The sequence below is a fragment of the Cetorhinus maximus genome, chromosome 14, assembly GCF_964194155.1.
Source record: "Cetorhinus maximus chromosome 14, sCetMax3.hap1.1, whole genome shotgun sequence".
Lineage (NCBI taxonomy): Eukaryota > Metazoa > Chordata > Chondrichthyes > Lamniformes > Cetorhinidae > Cetorhinus > Cetorhinus maximus.
Genome location: NC_135892.1, coordinates 23,516,105 through 23,539,954, shown reverse-complemented (window position 1 = coordinate 23,539,954; position 23,850 = coordinate 23,516,105). Strand labels below are relative to the sequence as shown.

The following is a 23,850-nucleotide window of genomic DNA, read 5'->3' as shown; positions in this document are numbered from 1 at the left end:
ATCATTAAAGTTAGAATTTTAACCTTGTAGTATTAAACTAAAATAATCCATGGGTAATATTACTAATGTTCTCTTTGTTGGTATAATAGAAATTAAACATAAATAGGCGCATTGAGTCCATGCCAACTTTCTGTAGAGCAAACCAGTCAGTCACATTTCCTCACCCTGTCCCCATAGCCCTCAATTAATAATACTCAACAGCGGAAACTTCAATCACAGGCGGCTTCCATCCAATTTCTTTTTGAAATCATTGGTCATCTCCACTTCTATTCCCCTTGTAGGGAGCAAGTTCCAGCTTATTATCACTTGTTGTGTAAAAAGGTTCTTCCTCACAAATCACCCCTGTGTCTCTTGGCCAAAACCTTAAATCTGTGCCCCCTACCATCAGCTAATGGGGACAGCCTTTCTTTGTCTACCTTATGTAAACTTGTCATAATCTTGTCCAATTCTATCAGATCTCCCCTCAGTCTTCCATGCTCCAAGGAGTACAACTCCAGCTTCTTCAACCTAACCTTGTAGCTAAAATCCCTTATCCTCAGAACTATTCTGGTAAATCTCAAAGACCCTCACATCATTCCTAAAGTATGGTGACCAGAACTGGAACTAATACTTTATGAAGCTCAGGTTAGATGTCATGAAAGTATAATAATTTTCATAATATTTTCCTGGTTTATTGTAAAGTAGGCTTATGGGGGTAGGTATAGTTAGGTCTGTGTGTGACTTAATTACATTTGGAGATGAGTAGACTGCAAGCTTTGACTCATCAAAAGAAGCTAGGTGCTTGATATGCTAATGAGTAAACATGGATGCTGGCTTAGCATGTAAGGTGTGAAGGGAATTTGCATTTTTAGATAGATGAAAGGAGATTTGGATTTCAAAGCGATTTTAGTCTGTGTACAACTAGCCATATAATCAAGGCTAAGGAATGCATCTATTTTTCCCAAAGGTTACTGACAAATAGTAGCAACATGAAAGATTTTATATTGTGAGGAAGATACAGTTTCAAAGACATGGTTTTTTTATTCATTCACGGGTTGTGGGCTTTGCTGGCTTGGCCAGCATTTATTGTCCATCCCTAGTTGCCCTTGAGAAGGTGGTGGTGTCTTCTCGAACAGTTGCAGTCCATGTGGTGTAGGTACATCCACAATGCTGTTAGGAAGGGAGTTCCAGGATTTTGACCAAATAACAGTGAGGGAATGGCGATATATTTCCAAGTCAGGATGGTGAGAGACTTGGAGGGGAACCTCCAGGTGGTGTTGTTCCCATCTATCTGCTGCCCTTGTCCTTCTAGATGGTAGTGGTTGTGGGTTTGGAAGGTACTGTCTAAGGACCCTTGGTGAATTCCTGGAGTGCATCTTTTACATGGTACACACTGCTGCAACTCTGCATCGGTGGTGGAGGGAGTGAATGTTCATGGATGTGGTGCCGATGAAGCAGGCTGCTTTGTCCTGGATGATGTCAAGCTTCTTGAATATTATGGGAGCTGCACTCATTCAGGCAAGTGGGAGTATTCCATCGCAAATCCTGACTTGTGCTTTGTAGATGGTGGACAGGCTTGAGGAGTCAGGAGGTGAGTTACTTGTCACAGGATTCCTAGCCTCTGACCAGCAATTGTAGCCACAGTATTTATATGGCTAGTCCAGTTCAGTCTCTGGACAATGGTAATCCCCAGGATGTTGATAGTGGGGAATTCAGTGATGGTAATGCCATTGAACGTCAAGGGGTGATGGTTAGATTCCCTCTTGTTGGAGATGGTCATTGCCTGGCACTTGTGTGGCGCGAATGTTACTTGCCACTTGTCAGCCCAAGTCTGGATATCATTCAGGTCTTTGCTGCTTTTGGACATGGACTGCTTCAGTATCTGAGGGGTTGCGAATGGTGCTGAACATTGTGCAATTATCAGCAAACATCCCCACTTCAGACCTTATGATGGGAGAAAGGTCATTGATGAAGCAGCTGAAAATGGATGGGCTGAGGACACTACCCTGAGGAAGTCCTGCAGTGATGCCCTGGAGCTGAGATGACTGACCTCCAAAACCACAACCATCTTCCTTTGTGCTAGATTTCCCCCTGATTCCCATTGACTTCAGTTTTGCTCGGGCTCCTTGATGCCACACTCAGTCAAATGCGGCCTTGATGTCAAGGGCAGTCACTCTCACCTCACCTCGGGAGTTCAGCTCTTTTGCCCATGTTTGAACCAAGGCTGTAATGAGGTCAGGAGCTGAGTGGCCCTGATGGAACCCAAACTGGGCATCAGTGAGCAGGTTATTGCTAAGCAAGAGCTGCTTTATAGCACTGTTAATGACCCCTCCCATTACTTTACTGATGACGAGAGTAGACTGGTGGGCCAATAAGTGGCCAGGTTGGATTTGTCTTGCTTTTTGTGCACAGAACATACCTCGGCAATTCTCCACATTGCCGGGTAGTTTCCTGTGTTGTAGCTGTACTGGAACAGCTTGGCTAGGGGCAAGTATTTTTGGGCAGTATTTTTGCAGTATATTGCAGTATCCAGTGCCTTCAGCTGTTTCTTGATATCACATGGAGTGAATCAAATTGGTTAAAGACTGGCATTTGTGGTGCTGGGGACCTCTGGAGGAGGCAAATATGGATTATCCACTCGGCAAACGCTACAATCTTAAGTGCTGGGCTCCCCCGTCATTGAGGATGGGGATATTTGAGCCTTCTTCTCCAGTGAGCTGTTTACTTGTACATCACCATTCACGACTGGATGTGGCAGGACTGCAGAGCTTAGACCTGATCCATTGGTTGTGGGAGCTCTTGTTTAGCTCTACCACACGCTGCTTATGCTGTTTGGCATGCAAAGTAGTCCTATGTTATAGATTCACCAGGTTGACACCTCATTTTATCCTTCAGGACTTGGTCAGCCCGGTCAGTAGTGGTGCAGTCTTGGTGGTGAACATTGAAGTCCCCCATCAGAGTACATTCTGGCCCTTACCACCCTCGGTGCTTCTTCTAAATGGTGCTCAACATGGATTCATCAGCTGAGGGAGGGTGGTACGTGGTAATCAGCAGGAGGTTTCCTTGCCCATGTTTGACCTGATGCCATGAGACTTCATGGGGTCCAGAGTCAATGTTGAGGACTGCCAGGGCAACTCCCTCCCAACTGTGCTGCCATCTGCCTTTGGGACAGGACATACCCAGGTCTGGGACTTTTAATTCCCGATTTTTAAAAATTGAATTCAAATTCCACCACCTGCCATGGTGGGATTCGAACCTGTGTCCCCAGAGCATTACTCTGGGTCTCTGGATTACTAGTCCAGCAACAATGCCGTTATGCCATCGCCTCCCCTTAAATGTGAAACAATAGAATTTACATATTAAGAAAAGAGAAACATATATAAAGGAGAATGAAGAGAAGGCATTGTGAGATCTAACAGAAGTATGTGAAATAGCCTTAAGAAGCCTCCATTATTGGTGCATAAGTCTGCTGTCTGCCGAAAAGCCATTTGAAATTCCACTGTCCAATGTATTGTGTTACTGATGTTAATCACACTGATGTTAATCTGCTGGATCTGTTTAAAATCTAAAATCTATTTTGGACCGTTGCCTTAAAGGGGGTGTAACTGGGAGCCAGGTTAATTAGGAATTTTAGGAGTTGTTATAGTAATAGTTTGTAGTCTTATGTATGTGCTTGAAATTTTTTCTTTTGTTAATAAATATTTTAATTTAGTTTTTTTTAAATCTCAAAGTCTTGGTGTACTTATTAGTTCTGAATTCAGGGCACAAAATAAATACGAATTGCAAAACGGCTGTGATAGCGCGATCAAGTTTCCTCATGGATTTGATCCACCTCGCATACATCATCTGCCAAGTCATAACCTAGGCCACAACTAAAGGTTGTGCTTTTGTACTTAATATCTCTATTTATGGAGCCCAAGATTCCATATGCTTTGCTCATTACATACTCAATATGTCCTGCTACCTTCAAGGCTCTAAGCATATCAACCTCTCCGACCCTCTGTCCCTGCAAACTCTTTAAAACTGTGCCATTAACACTACGTTGCCTCTCCCTATCCCTTTTTCAAAATGCGTCACCTCACACCTCTCTGTATTAATTTCCATCCGCCACTCGTCTGCCCATTCTGCTAGCCTTTTGCAATCAATTTGTATCATCTTCACTGTTTGCCACACCTCCAAGTTTGGTAACATCACAAATTTTGAAATTTTACTCTGTATTCCAAGTCTTCTATAAATAAATATCAAAAAATGCAGTGGCCCCAGCACTGACTCTTGGGGAACACCGCTGTCTCCAAGCCTCCAGTCTGAAAAACAATCATTTACCATGACTCTGTTTTCTATCCCTAAGACAATTTTTAACGAAGCTGACACTGACCCTCCTATTTGATGAGTTTTGTTAAACAGCCTTTTTATGTGGTACTTTGTCAAATGTTTTCTTAAAATCCATAAAGACAACATCCATTGCTTTCCTTTCATTAACCTTCTCTGTTACTTCATCAAAAAATGCAATAGATTAGTGAAGCATGATCTGCCTTTTACAAATCCATGCTGGTTTTCCTTTGTTTTTTTTCTTTGATTATTGTTTCTTAAGCCATACCCGCCACTGATGTTAAACTAATAGGCCTGTAATTATTAGGAATGTTCTAGTTAGTTTTCACATGTATGCTGATATTGCCCAACTCTACCTCACCACCACCTTTCTCAAATCCTCTACTGTTGCTACATTATCAGACTGCTTTTCCCTCATGAAGAATTGGATGAGCAGAAGTTCCCTCCAATTAAATATGGGAAAGACCAAAGTTATTGTCCCAGATTTTCGCCACAACAGAAACAGCTGAAAATTCTATGTTCTCACCTGAACCTGGCGTATTTCATCTTCGTGAGGGCAGGTGATTAGGTGGTTAAGAAGGCATATGGGATACCTGCCTTTGTTAGCCAAGGTGTAGAATATAAGAGCAGGGAGGTTATACTGGAACTGTATAAAACGCTGGTTAGGCCCAACTGGCCAGAATGGCAGGAACTCGCGCCAGATTCCGCGCTTGGAAGATCATTAATTATGCACATGCAAGTATTGGGCTGAATCACTTGGCAGGTCGGGAGCTGATTCATCCGCCCACCATCAGCTGGTGGGGCTGGAGGTCTGGGTGCCATATTTAAAGGCCAGTTCAACGCATAATCTCACTCTCTCCAGCCCACTTGTCTTGCTGACCTGTGCAGAGATGCCTTGTAGCCAGAAGAAGGTGGCCGAGAGCCTCAAGAGGAAGGCAGCACCCCACTTCACCCACAAGGCCCTCCAGGCCTTGATCAGAGGAGTGCAGGCACACAGGCAAATCCTGTATCCCGGATAGCTGCAGGAAGCACAGCAGCCTCACCTCTCCAGCCTGGGGGGCCGTCGCAGAGCAGGTCAGCGCAGCTGTCCCCTGTACCCGAAATGCCATCCAGTGCCGGAAGAGGATGAATGAATGATCTTATCCGCTCTGCCCAGGGTAAGTCATCCTTCAATTCCTCCAATATAAAACTCTCATCATGGCATTGTGCACTCAAACGGCTACTCTCTTAAGGGATCTCACAACCATTAGCAGGGGACACAAATCAACACTCATTCTCTCACTGAGACTTTCACATCACCACCATCCCACCTATCATCTTGCTCACAATCCATCCTCTGGCCTTTCTGGGGAGGGCTCACCACACACACACACACACGCATCTCACCCAACCACTGTCCTATCCCTTCTCATTACATGCCTTTCTTTCTTCTTCATACACGCCAAGCTGGCACACAGCAGGAGCAAGAGATGGCAGATCGGGTTAGAGATGGCCGACATAGTTGCCCTCACTGAGTTTGAGGAGTTTGCAGCCAAGCTGGCTGGGGAGGACAGGTATCAGTTCTGTGGGAAAGGAGAGATCGGCCTCTCCCAGTAACCTTGTACGGTTCACAGCTCCATCACCTCATCAAATCCTGACAATCACAAGGAGTCACATGCAGTCTTATATAGCTCATGCTTATTAACTGAAACTCTATTTTCTAGGCACCTGCAGATCGAGGCCCCCAAGCCAGTCGAGCATCAGTGCGAACCCCTGGACCATGTCCAAAGAGGAAGCTCTGGAAGAACCATCACGGCACTCATACACACCCTCCACCAGCTCAGACACACATTTTGTTGGGACACAACTGTAGATTAGGCTCGGGCTCACTTTCTGGGGAGCACTTCACTGACACATCCCTGCAGCAGTCGGAGGCAGGGACAGCCCAGGTCTCCAACACTCAAAGGGCTGCCAGAGACCAGCCACCCGCTCAGTCCGAGTCAGATGATGAGCCTCTGGAAGCAGCCACCAACTTAATGTTGGAGATGCAATGACAGTAGCGGCGGAACATAAGGCAGAGATTCGACAGTCACTCAGCAGACTAGAGTGAACGATGGAGGAGTTCGTCTGCGTTGTCTGATGTCATGGCTCTGACATGCGAATGCCTTGACATCACCATGGGAAGGCTGGTGACCACCATGGAGACCTTGGTCCAGCAGGCCTTGCCGGATTTGTGCTCGGCCCTGCACTCCATGGCCACACACCCTGGTGAGCACCATCAAGATGTAGGCGACATGGGGGTGAGGCACCTTGACCTCCCTCCAGGTGCACAATCTCCTGCAGAAGACAGGACAGCGCCCTTGGGCGCACAGAGGGAGGATGAGCATCAGCCGGATACTCCGGGGGTCTCCTCTCAGGGCACTCCAAGGGTATGCAGCCACTCTCAGCCCCCTCTGCCTGTGACTCCATCCACTCCAGCTTCTCAGGTCTCTGAGGGCGTTTCTGTTCCTGAGCAGGTGACCCTTATCAGGCTGGGGCCCACCAGGCCTCAGGCCACCAGAGGACGTCCACCAAGGTCATCACAGACATCAGGGCCTAGCAGTCAGCAGGCTGCCTCCACCTCTGCTGCGAATGTTAGGGCTACACGCAGGCAGAGTTAGGAAAGTTAAGAAAAAGTGATGTCACTCTGGGTCATGGGTGTGCTGTGCGTGTAAAGAAATTGCACTTTTGTGAATACATTTGGTGGTTATGTGAATGTTCCTGTCAACTGAAGGTGTTGTGATTTTGTTCTTTGGAATCCTATTATTTCAAGGTTTAGCCATCTTCCCACTCAGTGATAGTGTCCCACTGTGAGATTCACATTCCTGTGATGTCAGCCTCAGTTGAACGAGTATCCACACCCGTGTGTGATGTCAAAGAGTTCTGTTTAAATCTTTATTTGAAGTGTGTGATGTAAGCGTTTCTAACCCTTCTTCCTCAAAGAACACCATTGAGTGAGGGCAGCTTATCAGCATTGATAATCTAGCAGCATTTATGTCCCCTCAGTGGTAGTGGCAGAAGAAAAGACATGCACGGGAGGAGGAGATCCTTAGGCATGTCCACATCTCAGTCATAGCAGTGTTTGCATCATTAGATGGAGGTGAAGCTTCAAGTTTTCTCTCAAATTGTTCTTGATCCTAAGTGGACTCTCAGTTCCCAGAATGAGCTCACTCATAAGGCCTCACGAAAGCAAAGATCATGGCCTGGTGATTCATGAGACCATAACACGCAAGTGTGAATGCAGGACTCGTTCCCGCTGCAAGTGGGTGGACAACCCCTAAGATGAAAGTAAATGGCATTGATCGCTAGGAGAGAAGTGGCTATATTCCCTCACTTAACTTTACTCTTCCTGGAACCTGTCAGCAATTAATGTATCACAGGCACGTTTCCCATGCCTTTCTTCCTCCATGGTGTGATCGCACTCATACTGACTCTCTGCAGCCTCCTGAGGTTCCTGGTTCCCCAGATCTTCATCCTCCAATGAGGACAACCCCAGAAAAGCCCCCTCATGTTTGCCATTCTCTCTCACTGCCATTTCCTCCCCATTGCCCACCTTGTGTTCATCAACCCCAACCTCGCCTCATAGCCCAACCCCGGTTGAAGCGTTAGCTCCAGAAAGGTGAGGTTTGCATGAGTGACAAAGCACAGTGATGTTCTTCGGGACAATGTAGGCAAAGAGCAGGAGCGGACCAAAACTACAGCCCCAGGAGTGTGGAGTTCATCGCAACAAGACTGGCGCAGTGCTATGCAGGTAGGCTATGTATGTTGCACTCACCTCAAAGTTACCAGCGAACTGAAGTCCAACTTGTGCACGCCATCCCTTTTCAAAAGGGTTTGAGGCCGACGTAATTTCCCGCTGGCGTGATGCAAGATTGGAAAATGTGACAAGATTCCGGCAAGCAGCTGTTTTAATGAGCATTCATGACATGTTAATGAATGCAAATGGCGTTCACGCAGTTGTAGGTGGGATGACCCATCCACCACAAATCCACCATCGGGAGAATAGCAAGCTGTTTTTACGCCAGCTGCTTTTTGCCTGCCACTGGATACTCCACTCCCACCTGCCATGAAACTCACCACAGGCGGGATGGGAAAATTCCGCCGGTGGAATCCAGAGTGTGCATAATACAACAGGTAAGAGGATGTCTGAACTTGGTGGATGTGATTGGATCATTAGGGTGCCCCTTTGGATAATGTCCCAGGGAGTGTAAAGCACCCTTTGGGATTGTCAAAAATGAACATTATTATGCATTTTTTATACACAAAATCATTGGAACTATCAAGCTGTCAACAAGCTCTCCAGCTGTCAAGAAACTGTCCAGGTGGGTTGAGGTGCATGGGTTGACATGAATTGGCACTAAGTTGGCATGAGTATGGGGGAAATGGGGGTGTGTAGAGGGGCACTGAGTTGGCATAAGGGATATGGGGCCATGGGGGTGGGTGGAGGGACATGGGTTGCTATAGGTTGACATGGATGGGGCATAGGGAGTGTGTGTGTGTGTGTGTGTGTGTGTGTGTGTGTGGCGGTGAGGGCTGGAGGAATGTTTTTTGTTTTATTATTTTTAATTTAAACACAGTGCCGGAGCACAGAGGCAGGCCTTGTGAACAACCTACCTCTGCGCCTGGCAGCCTGTGCATTCATTCCAGGGTCACCTGTCCCGACTCCTGTTTCAGCTCCCACCCGACCAAAAATCCGACCTGTGGGTGGACATTTTTGAAGGTCGGGTTCACCAAGTCAGGAAATCTCCCGGCTCAGCAAACCCGACCCAGGGATGAAAATCTGGGCCATTGTGTTTGGTCCCTTAGTTACCCCAATTATTTTTCTTTGACATTAATTACCTTAAATTCCTCACTGTTTTTAGCACCTTGGTTACCCTCTATTTCAGGCATGTAATTTGTGACTTCTACTGTGAAGACAGACACACAATATTTGTTCAATATCTCTGCCATTTCCTCATTCCCCATGATAATGTCTCCTGTCTCTGCCTCTAAGGGAGCAATGTTTACTTTAGTTGCTCTCCTTTTTATATATTTGTAAAAGCTCTTACAATCTGATTTTATATTCCTGGCTAGTTTACTCTCATTCTATTTTTTTCTCGTTTTTCTCAACTTTTTGGTGGCTAGTTTCTAAAACAATCCCAATACTCAGGCTTACTATTAATCTACCTCTTACTTTCACTTCCATAACATTACCTGTCTCTGCCAGTTCATCTGTTGCTGAAAACCTCATTTAGGTCTTTGCTACCTCTAGACTTGACTATTGTAGTATAAATTGTTGTGATCGTTTGAAATTTGGCATTTTTGCATTTGTCCTGATGACTGCAAGATGAAAAGCTTCAGCAATAAATCTCTTTTCAGCAATATTCCAGTGTACCTATAGTTGGCCTCACATTCTACCCTGCATAAACTTGAGGTCATCCAAAACTGTACTGCCTGTGTCCTTACATTCATCAAGTCCCATTTATCCATCAACCCTGTGCTCAGGGACCTACATTGGCTCCTGGTCAAGCAATATTTTTTTCATTTTTCATCCTTGTTTTCAAGTCCCTCCATGGCCTCACCCCTCCCTACCTCTGTAATCTCATCTAGCCCCACAATCTTCTGAAATATTTGTGATCATCTAATTCCAGCATCTTAAGTATCTCCAATTTTAATTGCTGCACCATTAGTGGCTGTGCCTTCAGTTGCCTAGACCCTAAGTTCTGAAATTCCCTTCCTAAACCTCTCCACCTCTCTTTCTTCCTTTAAGACAATCCTTGAAACCAACCAAGCTTTCGGTCATCTACCTAATGCCGCCTTACATGACTTGGTGTAAAATATTGCTTTATAAAGTTCCTGTGAAGTGCATTGGGACATTTTATTACGTTAGAGGTATTATATGACTGTTGTTGTTAAAAATCACCACATGTTGGTGCTGATTTTAAAGACCTCTAACTAGTGTAAATGGGAATACTATTGGCTTGACTATGGCACCTGGTTTTTGGCACCTGGTTTTTACCATCTGTCTATGCTGGCTCTCTGACCACCGCCATTTGGTGTGAACTCCTTGGAAGGGCAACTGTTTCATGAGAGAGGTCATTTGAAGTATGCAAATCAAGCCCTGTGACATACATAGTATCCCCAAATGCAATTTTGAGATACTAAGGGTGCAGAGTGTGTGCTGCTGACCTCCTACCTATTGTACCAGTATCAAACACTACTGGAGGCTGCTCAAAGAATGGCCCAATAGCTTTTGTATTTGCTGGGGCCAATGATAGCAGCAATAGCTCTCCTAGATTTTCAAAAGTAACTGCCCCACTGCCTGACCCATGCCTAGCAGTTCATCTCCTTAACCTCTATCCACACCCTCACTCCCAAGCTCTGACTGACAAAATGCCTCAGAGTACTGGTTTGGTACATGCAGCTTACCAACTGCATGCATATCCCCAGGCTTCGAAATGGCTATCGTCTCACAACAGTTGCAGCAGATGGGAACACTCCACCCATTGTGTGCTAAAACTTAAAATTGGCCACAAGTGTTGACACAAATACTAGTTATAATGTACAAAATTCCAGATTTGAAAATTTGGAATAAGTAGGATACTTGACAAATCAAATTCTGACCCTGACAGCAATATTTTCTCTCCATGAAAACACTTCATTCACTTTGCATCCTCGTGACCTGTCTACCTGCAAAACTTTGATAGCTACCAATTGATGGAGGCCCCATCTCTACATTAGGGAGCTGCAACAGCTATTCCATCTCTTCCCTCAACCCTTCCAGTTTTGCTGTCTCGGTTACATCTGTTCTGGTGATGCACCTTCCATGGCTGCATTTCTAATATGTCTTGCTTTTTCCTCACCTGAAGATTTCACCTCACCACTGTGGTTGACAGGGCTCTTGATCATGTCTGCTCCATTTCCTGTATGTTTGCTCTTACTCCTTCCCATCCCTCCCAGAACCATGAAAGGCTTCCCCTTGTCCTCACCTACCAGCCCCTATATTCAACCACACACTTCATCATTTCTGCCATGTACAGTGTGATGCCACCATCAAATATATCTTGCCCTCCCCTCCCCTTTCAGCATTTTGAATGACCTGTTCCTTCCATGGCATCTTAATCTGCTCCTCAAATATCCCTAACACCCCATCACTTTCTCAGAGCACCTTTCCATGCAACTGCAGGCGATGGCACAATTACCCTTTTTCTTCCTCCCTTCTAACTGTCCATGGTCCCAAACACACCTTCCAAATGAAACAGTGATTTTCTTGTTCTAATTTCAATTTAGTATACTGTATTCGCTGTTCACAACACACTTCTCTATATTAGGGAGACCAAATGCAGATTGGTTGACCGCTTTGTGGAACACCTCCATTCAGTCCACAAGCATGACCCCAAGCCTTCGGTTGCCTGTTTTTTTTAATTCTCTGCCCCGCTCCCACTCTAATCTTTCTGTCCTTGGTGTCTTACACTGTTCCAATAAAGCTCAACATAAGCTTGAGAAACAACACCTCATCTTTCAATCACGCACTTTACAACATGTGGTCTCAACAGAGTTCAAGAATTTCAGAGCATGAGCTTTACCTCAATTTTTTTTTCTCTTTTTGTTTTGCTTTTGGCCAGTAGCTGTTGGTGATTATTTTACTCTTTCACTTTACATCTCCTCTAGACTCATCTTTTGTTCCTTGTCCTATTACCATCTTCTTTCGCCTTGCACCATCATCCCATCGGTCATTTAATCCTTCCTGCCGTCCACAATATCACAGACCTTCTCTTTCACTTTTATCCCTTCTTTTCCCTACCCCTAAACATTTCTGGTTTTGATGAAAGGTTATCAACCTGAAATATAAACTTTGTTTCTCTCTTACAGGTGCTGCCTGATCTTCTGAGTATTTCCAGCATTCTCTATTTTTTATTTAATATTTCCAGCACTGGCAGTAATTTGTTTTTGCATTAACATCCAAGTTCACAACTCACAAAGTACTTATATAGGATTACATAGGATATATGGCACAGAAACAGGCCATTTGGCCCAACTAGTCCATGCCAGTGTTTACGTTCCACTCGAGCCCCCTCTCCCCTTTTCTCATCTAAATCTACCATCATAACCATCTATTCCCTTCTTCTTCAAATGCTTATCTAGCTTCTCCTTAAATGCATCTATAATATTTGCTTCAACCACTCCCTGAAGTAGAGAGTTCCACTTTTTTACCACTTTTTGAATGAAGACGTTTCTTCTGAATTCCCTATTGGATTTCTTGGTGACTATCTTATATTGATGGCATATAGCTATGCTCTTCCCTATACAAGGAAACATTCTGTCTATATCCACACTATCAAAACTTTTCATAATTTTAAAGACCTCTATTGGGCCACAGGTCAGAAGGTCAGCCTTCTTTCTCAAGAGAAAAGAGGCCCAGCCTATCGATCCTTTCCTAATATGTATACCCACGAATTTCTGGTATCATCCATGTAAAGCTTCTTTGCATACTCTCTGGTGCCTCTATACCCTTTTTATAATATGGTGACTGAAACTGTATGCAATATCTTAAATGTGCTAATCAAGGTTCTATACAGATTTAACATTAACTTCCCTTCTTTTCAATTCTATCCCTCTAGAAATAAAGCCTAGTTTGTTTTTTTTTATGGCCCTGCTAACCTAGAGTCTTTTAAAACACAGGGTGCAATCCATTTGGACTAGTGAATTTATCCTCTGTGTTTGTTTGATTTATTCAGAACATCCCCTTTTATTTTAAATGCACTTATCTCACTGCTGTTCTTATCATTCAATGTTATGTCTACTTATTTTATCTCCCTGGTAAATACCAATGCAAAATAATTATTTAATATTTCTGCCATCTCTGCATCGTTGGCTAAAGTTTTCCGCCCCTGTTGGTGTCGGGTGTCATGGTGGACGTGAGCGGACAATATGGCGATAAGGCCAAAAATCAGTTTCACACCATCGTGAAACCAATTTGTGATCGTCCGCTTCACCCATCAATGGTGGGCTGCAATTCCTGCCACTGCACATCAAGAACATAATTTTAATACATCTGCATAGAATCATAAGCCCTGCTTGCCAGAATCATCCCCCCAAGTCAAATTTACTGCCCACGTCAGCGGGAAAATATGCGGACCCAGAACATGTCTTGAAAAGTGTACATGCAGAAGTCAGGACTTACCGTGAGGGCCTTGCTCACATTGTGGACATCCGAGGAGCAGAAGATGCTGGAGCCCTACAGCTACCTGACCCTGGAGGAACACATGCATCGCATGCTGGGTGGATTCTGATGGACATGGCTCCGCCGTGAAGCAGCTCACGGAAGGTGGGAGGTCTTCGTTGATGTGTGGGGTCTGTTTCGGAACATCACGGTCTTGGCCATGGGCTGCTACGGATGATAGACGAGGGGAAAGGGAAGAGGAAGGTCCAGCTGTGAGTGGAAGAGGAAGATGTACCAGGAGGTGGGAGAGGAAGGTCTAGGTTTGACTGGGAGAGTAAGGTGTACCGGGGGAGGATGAGGTTGTGGGGGGAAACGAAGGTGTCAGGTGGGGATGAGGTTGAGAGGGAGGAATGAAGGTGTCGGAGGAGTGAGGTTGGGAGGAGTGGTAGGGAGTATGGGAGGAGGAGGGTGTAATGGGGGAGAATGAGTCAACTGCAGAGGTAGGTGTAAGGGGGGAGGAAGGTGTAAGGGGGAGATGTCCAAGTGAACATGCAAGGTGGGGGTCTGTGGAGTCGATGACCGCCTCCTAGGGAGTCAACTGATGGTGGGCATGGTAGGAGGCAACGGTGAGTATGGGAGAGGGCAGAGTGAGCTGTTAGGGTGGGAGGGTGAGGGTGCAACAGTAGAGATAAAAGGGACGGTGAGGGTAGTTGGGGGGGGAGACTTGGAGGCAGACACCCTGGGGGTGGGAAGGAGGAGGTCAGGCAGGCCAATGTGGATGGGGGTGGGATTCTCGAGAAGGTAGAGAATGTGCTCACCTGTTCATCCCAGAAAAAGGGTTCTTGTTGGTAGGTTACAGTAGGGACATGGAAGGTGATGCCAGAGGGTCAGCAGTGCTGGGAGAAAGGACATGGGTGACTGGGGGAGGAGAAAGGATGGGGGAACTGAAAACAAACCTTTACGACCATGCTTCTGAAATCGTAAGTGAGAGGATCCTCATGTAGGACAGGCACAGATGCTGCATAGGAGTGCGATCAGTGGGTGGATGGGTGGAGATGCAGGTCAGCTCAGATGGACAACTGAAAGAGAACCCAGCAGGCAGCATTGAAAATGCTCGGGACATTGAGATGAGTGTGATGGAAGAAGGTTGCACATGCATGGGCGAATGCTTGCACGAGGCTCCAAAAGGCCCTGCCACACACACACACACACTTCTCCCTCCAGCATTGTGGTCTATCTGCATGCAGCTGAACTGCTAGTGGGGGGAGGGGGGGTGTGGATGCAGGGGGAGGACTCCCGAAGCTTGCAAATAAAGCTGAAAAGCACCATGACATATTAGTCATTGAAACTGAATATATTTTCAGATTATAAAGTGATGAAATGTATTCATCCATGCAACCACATAACCATAAAGTCTTAACTTTTCTAGGCCTACCACTTCTAGGTGCTGCCCTGACATCTGCAGGAGCCTGTGCAATAGCTGACCCAGTTGCCTCTGACAACTTCTGCATGGGCCCCATGGAGAGCCGAGGCCTTGAGAGTTCCGGCTTGCTTTGGCTGTCCTCCTGTAGGCCAGCTGCTCACTCTGCGGTGACAGAAGATGAGGTTGAGAGGGTCACAGGGAAAGGGTGCTTGGAGGTAGAGGACAGTCTCTGAGATTCCTGAGTGGATGATCCAGCTGCTGCTGCTCCTCCCTTTGGGTGCCTGAGGGCCCGGCCTGACTCCTTGGGGGGAAGGAGCACCTGGAGGGACATTGAGGTGCCTTGTTTCCCTCTCAGTTACCACTGCAGGAACTCACCCATGTCTACTGCAATGGAGTGTATATCTGCGTGTCTCTCCGCCTTCTGCTGTTCCAGGGTCTTCATGGCATCTGCAATCCTCCCCATGGAGAGCTCTATATGCACACATGTGGGCACCACTTCATCAGAGAGCAGATGGACGCACTCTTCCAATTCACGTGCCACTTTGTTGAGGGCTTCCAACAGCTCTGCGTGATTTTCACCCACCTTCTGCTGACTCTCCACGATGAGTTTGAAGGCTGAATCCAGAGGCTCATCATCTCACTCGGACCTCACAGTTGCCTCTTCCCCGGCAGTCCTCTGAGTGCCGGGGAGCTCGGCTGAACCTGCCTCCTCCTGCTGCAGACATGTGTCCATGGGTGATCACCAGATTGTGAACCCGAACCTGCTCTAGATCTAGGTCCCGCTGAGGTGTGTGTGTCTGCGCTGGTGGAGGGTGTGGGTAAGCACTGCAATGTGTCTTCCAGGCTGCTTATTTCCAGCTCTTCAATGGAGGAGGTGTCCTCTTGGCTGGAGGTGAGGATCTGGATGGAGCTCAGGGACTGGCTGGCTAAGGGTGTCAGCCACTTGGCAGAGCTCCCTGTGAACCAAAGTTGAGATGATTAGTGCATGGCAGCACAGTCAAAAGCAGGAGAGAGAGAACTCACAGTTGCGTTGAGAGAGGGATGATGTGGTTCAGGATCTTCACATGCGAGTTCACTGCTGACCTCACTGTTGCCGCAGGCACGGTCCACGTCCTCACCAGTGTGTTGGTACACTGCTCAAAGTGAGTAAGGGGTCTAATGTGGGCCACTCTACCCCCCTCCCCCACCCCCCAACCCGGTCTGGGACATCTCCCTGCTGTTGTGAGCCAGCTTCTCCTGCATGGAAACAGATGGAGTATGTGTGACGACGCATGGCACTGCATGGCATGTTTGTTTGGTGAGCAGAGCCATGGACAGGATGAGGATATGAGTCTGATGGAGATGTGAGAGTTAGTGGTGGTGTTCCTTGAGGCTTGAGATCTCTGTGGATGTTTGATGGATTTGTGAGTGAGTGTTGAGAGTGATGAGAAGCATTAATCCTCTTCCTCCAATGGATGGCTGTCCTTTTTGGCAGGGCATTGGCGCTGACCACTGCTGCCACCACCTCCCATGCTGGATTGGTGACCTTGCTTGCTGGTCTTTGCCCAGAGCAAGGATAGAGGACTTTGCAGCTGGCCTCCACTGCATCCAGTAGGCGCTTGAGGGAGGTGTTGCTAAACCTGGGGGCAGCATGTTTCCTTCCTTTGGCAGCCATCAATTCTCACCAGCTTCCTATCCCTTGAAGAGTGCTCTGTGCAGGGTGGCCTTTAAATATGGCGCCCAGATTATTGAAGGCCTAAAGTGATGGTGGGGCAGGTGAATCAGAGGCCACCCTGCCAACGACCCAGCATGTTTCCCAGGAATGAATTATTAATGAAGCAGGACACGCTGGGAATGGGATGATATGGTGTGAAAAGCCGCCATTGCAGCTGGCTGGTAAAACGCCCTCTTTCCCGCCCGCTACTGTACATCGTACAAATCCGGGACAATTCCACCCGCAATCTGTGGTTTTACCCTGACTATCCACAATGATCGTATACCCATCACAGCCTTCCTTTGTTTATTGATGTGTCTTAAAATACTTTACTATTTTGTTTTATGTTCCTTGTTAATTTAATTTCATTGTTCCTGTTTGCCTTCCTAATTGTTTTTTTAAATCTCTTTGTAATCTCTCATCATGCACTCCTCTGTTGCCTAGGTACTTAATGTGTGCCTTTTTCCTAACCCTCAGTTGTTCCTTTTGTCTTTATTCATTCATGGAGTTCCACTAATGTTTACTTTGTTCTTTTCTTTTAGCAGAATATATTTTTCTTGCACTCCATGAACATCTTTTTAAATGTTTCCCATTGTTGTTCTACATCATTGTTTGCCAATATTATTGCTAATTTTATTTTCAAAAGTTCTATTCTCAGCCCCTGAAAGTCTGCTTTTCCCAAAGCTATTAACTAGGCTTTCTTCATATTTATGACTTTCTCCATCATCACCAAAGTATATTACATTATGGTCACTATTGCCTAGATGCTCCCCTACTTTTACTTCTCTTATCTGCTCAGGTTCATTCCCCAGCACTAGATCAAATAGTGAATCTTCCCTTGTTGGGCTTTTTACATATTGGGTTAGAAAGGAGCCCTATACACATTGTATGAACTCCATTCCCTTATCTCCTTTACCTACTTCTTCTGTCCAATTGATTTCAGGGGAGTTGAAATCCCCCATGATTATTATTCTATGTTTTTTATTCAATTCCCTAATTTATCTACATATTTCTTTCTCAGCCTCCCTTTCACTATTAGGTATCTATAACTATACTATATTTTATTTTTATCCATATGGATTCCATTTTTATCTTGCTGACAGCTACATCACTTCTTTCTATGCCATTATGCTATCCTGCCTATGAATAAGCACAGCTTCCCCACATCCTTGTTTTCCCTCTCTATTTTTTTCTAAATGTTATATCCTGCAATGTTTACTTCCTAATCCTGATTTTTCTGTAGTATGTCTCAGAAATCCCTCCTTATGTCTTATTCCTCCCAATGCATGATTGCCTCCAGTTTCCCTGTTTTATTACAGACACCGTGTGCATTTGGGTACAGGCATTTCAACATTTTTAATAGGATTTCCTCTCACTTAATGTTGAACCATCTTTTTAGACTCCCATTCTATAACTGTTTATTCCCCTGTCATTGTTAATGTTGGAATCATGCTGCAATGGAGTGCGTGCTTTGTTTGTAATTGAAAGCAGCTGCCACAAATTAGCAAAAGATTAGAGAATTATTGCAAGTGCATAAAAACCAGCTCACACTGGGTGTAGGGGGAAACAACAGGAATCTGTGCCTTTACCCTATTCTTGGGAATACACCTGGACTAAGGAAAAGACTGGCTTCAGGTTCATCCTTTCCCCAATGTATGAACAGTGACATTAACAATCATCAACGTCCTTCCTTACTTTATTCTTTACAATGTTCTTCTGCCCTGTTTTGTTATTTAGGCTGCATATGTTTCTTGTAGATCCCTACCCACCCCTTACTAGTTATTGCCACCTCCCTATTTAACCTTTCTGCTGGGACACAGGTTCCATCCTGGTTCAGGTGGAGCCCATTCCATTGTTTTAGCTGCTTCCTGTCCCAGAACTGGTGTCTGTGTCCCATGAAAAGGAAAGTCTCCTCCTCTCCTCCCTTCTAAAGAAATATTGCATAACATTACTGTAATTCTCAGAAGGTTAGTACTGCATTGTGATATTCTCATGGGATCAACATTTTCAGGATTAGAGTAACTGTAATAATTGTACTCAATCTGTCTCTCCATTGAGCGTCTTCATTGTCAGAGGACTCTGAGTTTTGCCAATGCTATGTTACCACTATGGGGCATGGCAAGGAGGCAGGCCCCAAGAATGACTTCAGCTGGTATGGGGATTGAACCTGCACTGTTTGTGTTATTCAGCTTCACACTCTAGCCATCTAGCTGAGCTAACCAGACCTTGGTTATTAGGGAGTCAGATGGGTTTGTAGACAGTCCAGTAGTTTGATAGTCATTGTTGATGCTAGCTTTTTATTCCAGACCTATTTAATTAACTGAATTTAAATACCCCAGATACCATGGTGTGATTTGAGCATGTTCCTTGAATCATGCGTCCAAGCCTCTGGATTATTAGTCCAGTAACATAACCACAATTCTACCGCCCACAATTTTTGGAGTGCAAATAAATGTATTTTAAGCAGAAAAACTGAGGAGCATACTAATATACTCAAAATTAACAGCATTTTGAGACTTAGTTTTGTTAAAAGATCTAGTGAACCATGTCCACCACAATGAAAAATAAGGATAAGAATTTTGTTACAAGAGAATACTTACAAGTATTTTTTCCACGACAGAAACAGATTACTTAATTCTAGGCCAACTGATAATTCACACCAAATAACAAAAGAAAACAAATACTACATGAATTTGAGTACTTTCTGGATATTTAGCAAAGCATTCCAGCGTCAACACCTAAATTTTCCCAGTATTATAATAATCAGACAATTTCACTTGTTCTAGGTGTCTTCACTCACAATGAAGACTGCCAAAGCCCTCATAGATGTTATCTTTCTGATGGAGGTCAAGGGTCACACCTACCCACAAATAACAGTCTCCTCTTCTGTCAACTTCCTCCCTACCCCCCACCCCCCACCAAAAGTATAGATGATTTTGAAGGATGATATTAACTGTTTTCTTGGACCTCTGCTGGATGGCCTCGGTTTGTATGGTCAGAGGCTTTCTCCCACAGGGTACGAAAAGTCACTTGATGTCTTGGCTCATGACTGTGGAACTTGTGATTTGTGAGGTCTTCCCTAATGAAGTGACTTATTGTCACTGATGAAACAATCTCTTTATATTACAGATTCAATTTTAGTTATTGAGTCAAATGAAGAGTAATGAACATAAAGGCAGTGAAGACTGTACTGAAGATAATTGTGGGGTGAGCACATTTACATTGTATGCTCGTTATCTCTTGAAAACTAAACAAAACATAAATAAATCACTGTAAACAACGTTCTGAAATGCCCCAGTAGTAAAAGTTGTACTATTAACATGTTAAATTATCTTTATGTTATTTACATGTAGGACTTTGCCATTTTAAAAGGCATTGTTCAGCTCCTTGTGCATCACAAGGTTTGGGGGAACAAAACAGAAAGACTTGCATTTATATAACATGTTTCATAACCTCAATGTTTCTAAGCAGTTTACAGACATTGAAATACTTTTAAAATGTAATCATTATTGCAATGTAGGAAGAAATGGGAAAGAGATTGATTTTTTTTTTTTGCAAAGGACTTCAGAGAGGGCTAGATGTTCCTGCTGAAGCATCTTTTCTCTGGACTATCTGCCTACTGATTCTTTATATTTTATTTGTGTTTTTTCTCTAGTGGGAAGGAGTAAGCAATTACTCATACAACTGTGTTTTCCTAATGCCACATACAAAGTGATAAAACATACAGAGTGAGTATTGACACCACTATATCAGTCAATGAGTTCGAGACAGAACAGGATTTACAACGAAGTATCTATTTACTCAGCAAACAGAATCTAACAGCAAACATAGGGCCATAACTTCTGAGTTCCAGGACAGTATAACCGGGGGGAACCCCAAAGATGCCCCCGCCCCCGGAGGTTCCCAGGTAAGGATTGCATGGCAATTGCCTGGGAAGTGCCAGCTTCCAATGGGTAATTGCCCTGCACTGGGAACCATCCGAAAATGTAATTTAAACTGCAAACTTCAGATGGTTCCTACTGTGTTACATTAATAGTTATCCAGAAAACGTTAGAAGATTTAAAACTGCTACTAACTCCTGGGTAATTATTGTACAGACCTACACCAACTCCCCACGGGACTCACTCCACAATCCTGAACCCCCACCCACGGGATTCCACCACCCACAGGGACTCCCCGCCCCCAAGGGAAATTTCCACCCTCTTTCTCCTCCCCACCTCTCCCCCAAACAGGGAGTCCTTCAACCCCACGGAACTCTTTCCCCCCTCCCACCCACCCCACCCCATTGGGGACTCTTCTCCCCCAAGGCCCGAATTGGGACTCTTACGACTCTCCCCTCCCCCAGCCAGATTTAACTCCTGACTCTCACCCCTCACCGAGGCCCGGCCCGAATCCACCCCGAGCCCCAACCCGGCCCCACCCCCCTCCAACAGCCTGACCTGACCCATCCTCCCACCCCATCCACACAGGCCCGAGCCAACCTCTACCAGTCCCCTCCCATGAGGCCTGAACCGATTCCCCTCCCACCCGATGCTGAACCAACTTCCACCCCCTCAGGCCCAACCTGAGACCCTGAGTCCCGACCTGACACCATCCCTCTCCAGAGGCCCGACCTGACCCATCCCCAACCCCGTCAGAGGCCCTACCCAACCCAACCCAACCCAACCCCTACCAGCCCCACCAAGGTCAGGCACGACCTGACCCCTCCCTTGAGCTTGACCCCTCCATCCTCCCTTGAGGCCTGACCCGACACCCTTCCCACCCTTGAGGCCGACCCAACCCCCACCCCCTCAGGCCCAACCCAACACCCTCAGGCCTGACCAGAATATGCCCCCCCCACCCCCACTGAGGCCTGACCTGACCCGACCCATCCCCCCCAAAATCTTGCCCGCCACCCCCAAGTCCTACCACCTTACCTTAGACACTTACCTTCTCCCTGGCCTGTCAAATACCTTTAGACTTGGGTTAGACCTTTAACTTCCCTGGTTTATGGCAGCTAAAGCTACAAAAAATGGGGGCATGGTCTCCTTCTCTCCGATGCAGCAGCGCTTGACTGAAGGAGCTCGCTGCACTGCATAGTTCTCACCCGGTCTAAGTCGAAAGGTCGGGCGAGACAGGATCAGAAAGAACTTCAGGTAAGAGTGGAGTGCCAATCTGACTCTAGTCTATTTACTCAGCAAAGAGTCTCACAACAAACAGAACCTAACAGCAAACAGAGTCTATTTACTCAACAAACAGAATCTAACAGCAAGCAGAGCCTAATTAATCAGAATCTTAACAAACTACAGCAGACAGAACTTGTAACCAAAACTACAGCAGTAACTCCCCATAAAAGCAGAATTATTTCTCCAGCAAAAGGGAGTGAATGGACACTCGTTGTGTAATCCAAATTACGTGTATAAAATTAATGCCAGGCACACAGAATAATACAACCTCTCAGTGCAATTGATGGGGGAAATACCAAATCAATTTGATTCTGGCCAGGACTTGGGGCATTACTATATGCAGCCTAAAATATATTAAAAGGGGTGGTGGTGTCTGGAGATGCAATTCCTGGTTTGAAAACAAAGGAGTAAATACAATGCGCAGACTATTTGCAAATTACTGTATTGCAGAAGAACAGTTTGTGTAATGGTAAATTGAACATCAGATTATATGGTGGACATCCCACGTTATTAGAATAGACTGAATCAGGAACTCATCTAACAACATTTCCCAGTACATCATATACGCTGATAAAGGCAACAAGGAACAGGAATAATTAATGACAACTGTAAATTTTAACAGAAAAGGGCTCAAATCAGACTCATAATCCACATGAAAGGGAAAGGATTTGATTCATAGAGCTCTTTCCCCTTGAAGAGGTGATCTCCTGGACTCGTTTTGATTGCCTGAGCAGGTCGGAGAGGAATTTTCCAAAGTACTTTTTCCTTTTTTGGCCCTGGGATTTTTTTCTGTTTCTTTGCCTCTCCTAGGAGATTATATGGCAATTGTGTGGGAAAGTGGGAAATGTCATGATGTTCCAGCCACCATGAGTGTGCGGAAGCTTGATCGACCATTGGTGGTCTTCATCTGCCTATCAGTTTCATATGGTTGTATGACTCACTGTGTGAAGAGATCAGTATTAACAGAACTTTCTGCATGTAGGAAATAGGCTAATTCCTTAATCACCCCCAGGGTTAAACTCCAAGAACCATAGTGATTTTTCAGCACTTTGAAAGAATACACTGACCCAGTATGATTGCAAATTCTGCAAAGACTAACAATAAACAATTTTTTTTAGAAAAATTACCATTGGAGTAACACTACCACTGTCCTATGAAAATGAGGAATAGTTGAGTGGATTACAATTCTGTTTACCCGCTTGTAGCCTGAATTTGTTCTATATGCGTTAATTGGGGCATTCAGGAAATGGGTCTGACAATTTTCCTGTTTCCTCTGCCCAGCCTTCTCACTTTATCTAACAACCTATGAAACAGGCTCCATAAGGGAGACAGAATAAGCAGTTCACATTTGTTCAAATGTAAATAAGATTGATCTTTTTGATAAAATAACATTTTAGGATACAATATATCAGTAATTTGAGAGGTGACATAGAGAGCAGAATTTTCTTAGAATTGCACTAAGTGCAGTAGCAGTTAGGTAAAATGGAGTCCTACCCGCTGATGAAAATGGCGGGCTTTCACGCCGTATCATCCCAAGGCTACCTCATTATTTATTCAGTCCCGTGAAACACGCTGTTTCCATGGCGAGCGGGCTCTCATTCGCCTGCCCGCCATCACCCCGCTGTTGCATCACACGGCCGCCATCTTTAAAAGGCAGCAGCCAGCAAAGCGCTCAGCGCCACCAGCTCACCATCACTGCCTGGGAGATATGGCCAGCAAAGGAAAAATGACTGCAGTCCCCACTTCAACAACGGGTCCCATGAATGACTGCTGGATGCCGTGGAGGCCCACTGGGATGCTCTGTACCCCTGCTCTGGCCGCAGGATGGGCAGCAACGTCACCAACACGGCTTGGGAGGCAGTGGTCAGCGCAAACGCCCTGCAGAGGAGGACAGCCACCCAGTGCCACAAAAGGATGAATTATCTCCTCCGTTCCGCCAAGGTAAGTCACTCTCTTCATCACTCCCAACTCTCACACTCACAAACCCATCTCACATCCATAGGGCCCTCACTCACTGCCAGTGCAAGGGACATCACCATGCACTCTTTCACATACACTGTCATTGTCCTCATCCCGTCCATGGGACCACGCACCACCCACA

At 45.5% G+C, this 23,850-nt stretch overlaps 1 protein-coding gene across 1 annotated transcript in view; it reads right to left on the bottom strand.

The window, feature by feature from the left end:
• Positions 1 to 23,850, bottom strand: part of arhgef33 (Rho guanine nucleotide exchange factor (GEF) 33) — a 157,295-nt gene that overhangs the window by 9,962 nt on the left and 123,483 nt on the right. The window lies entirely within an intron of this gene.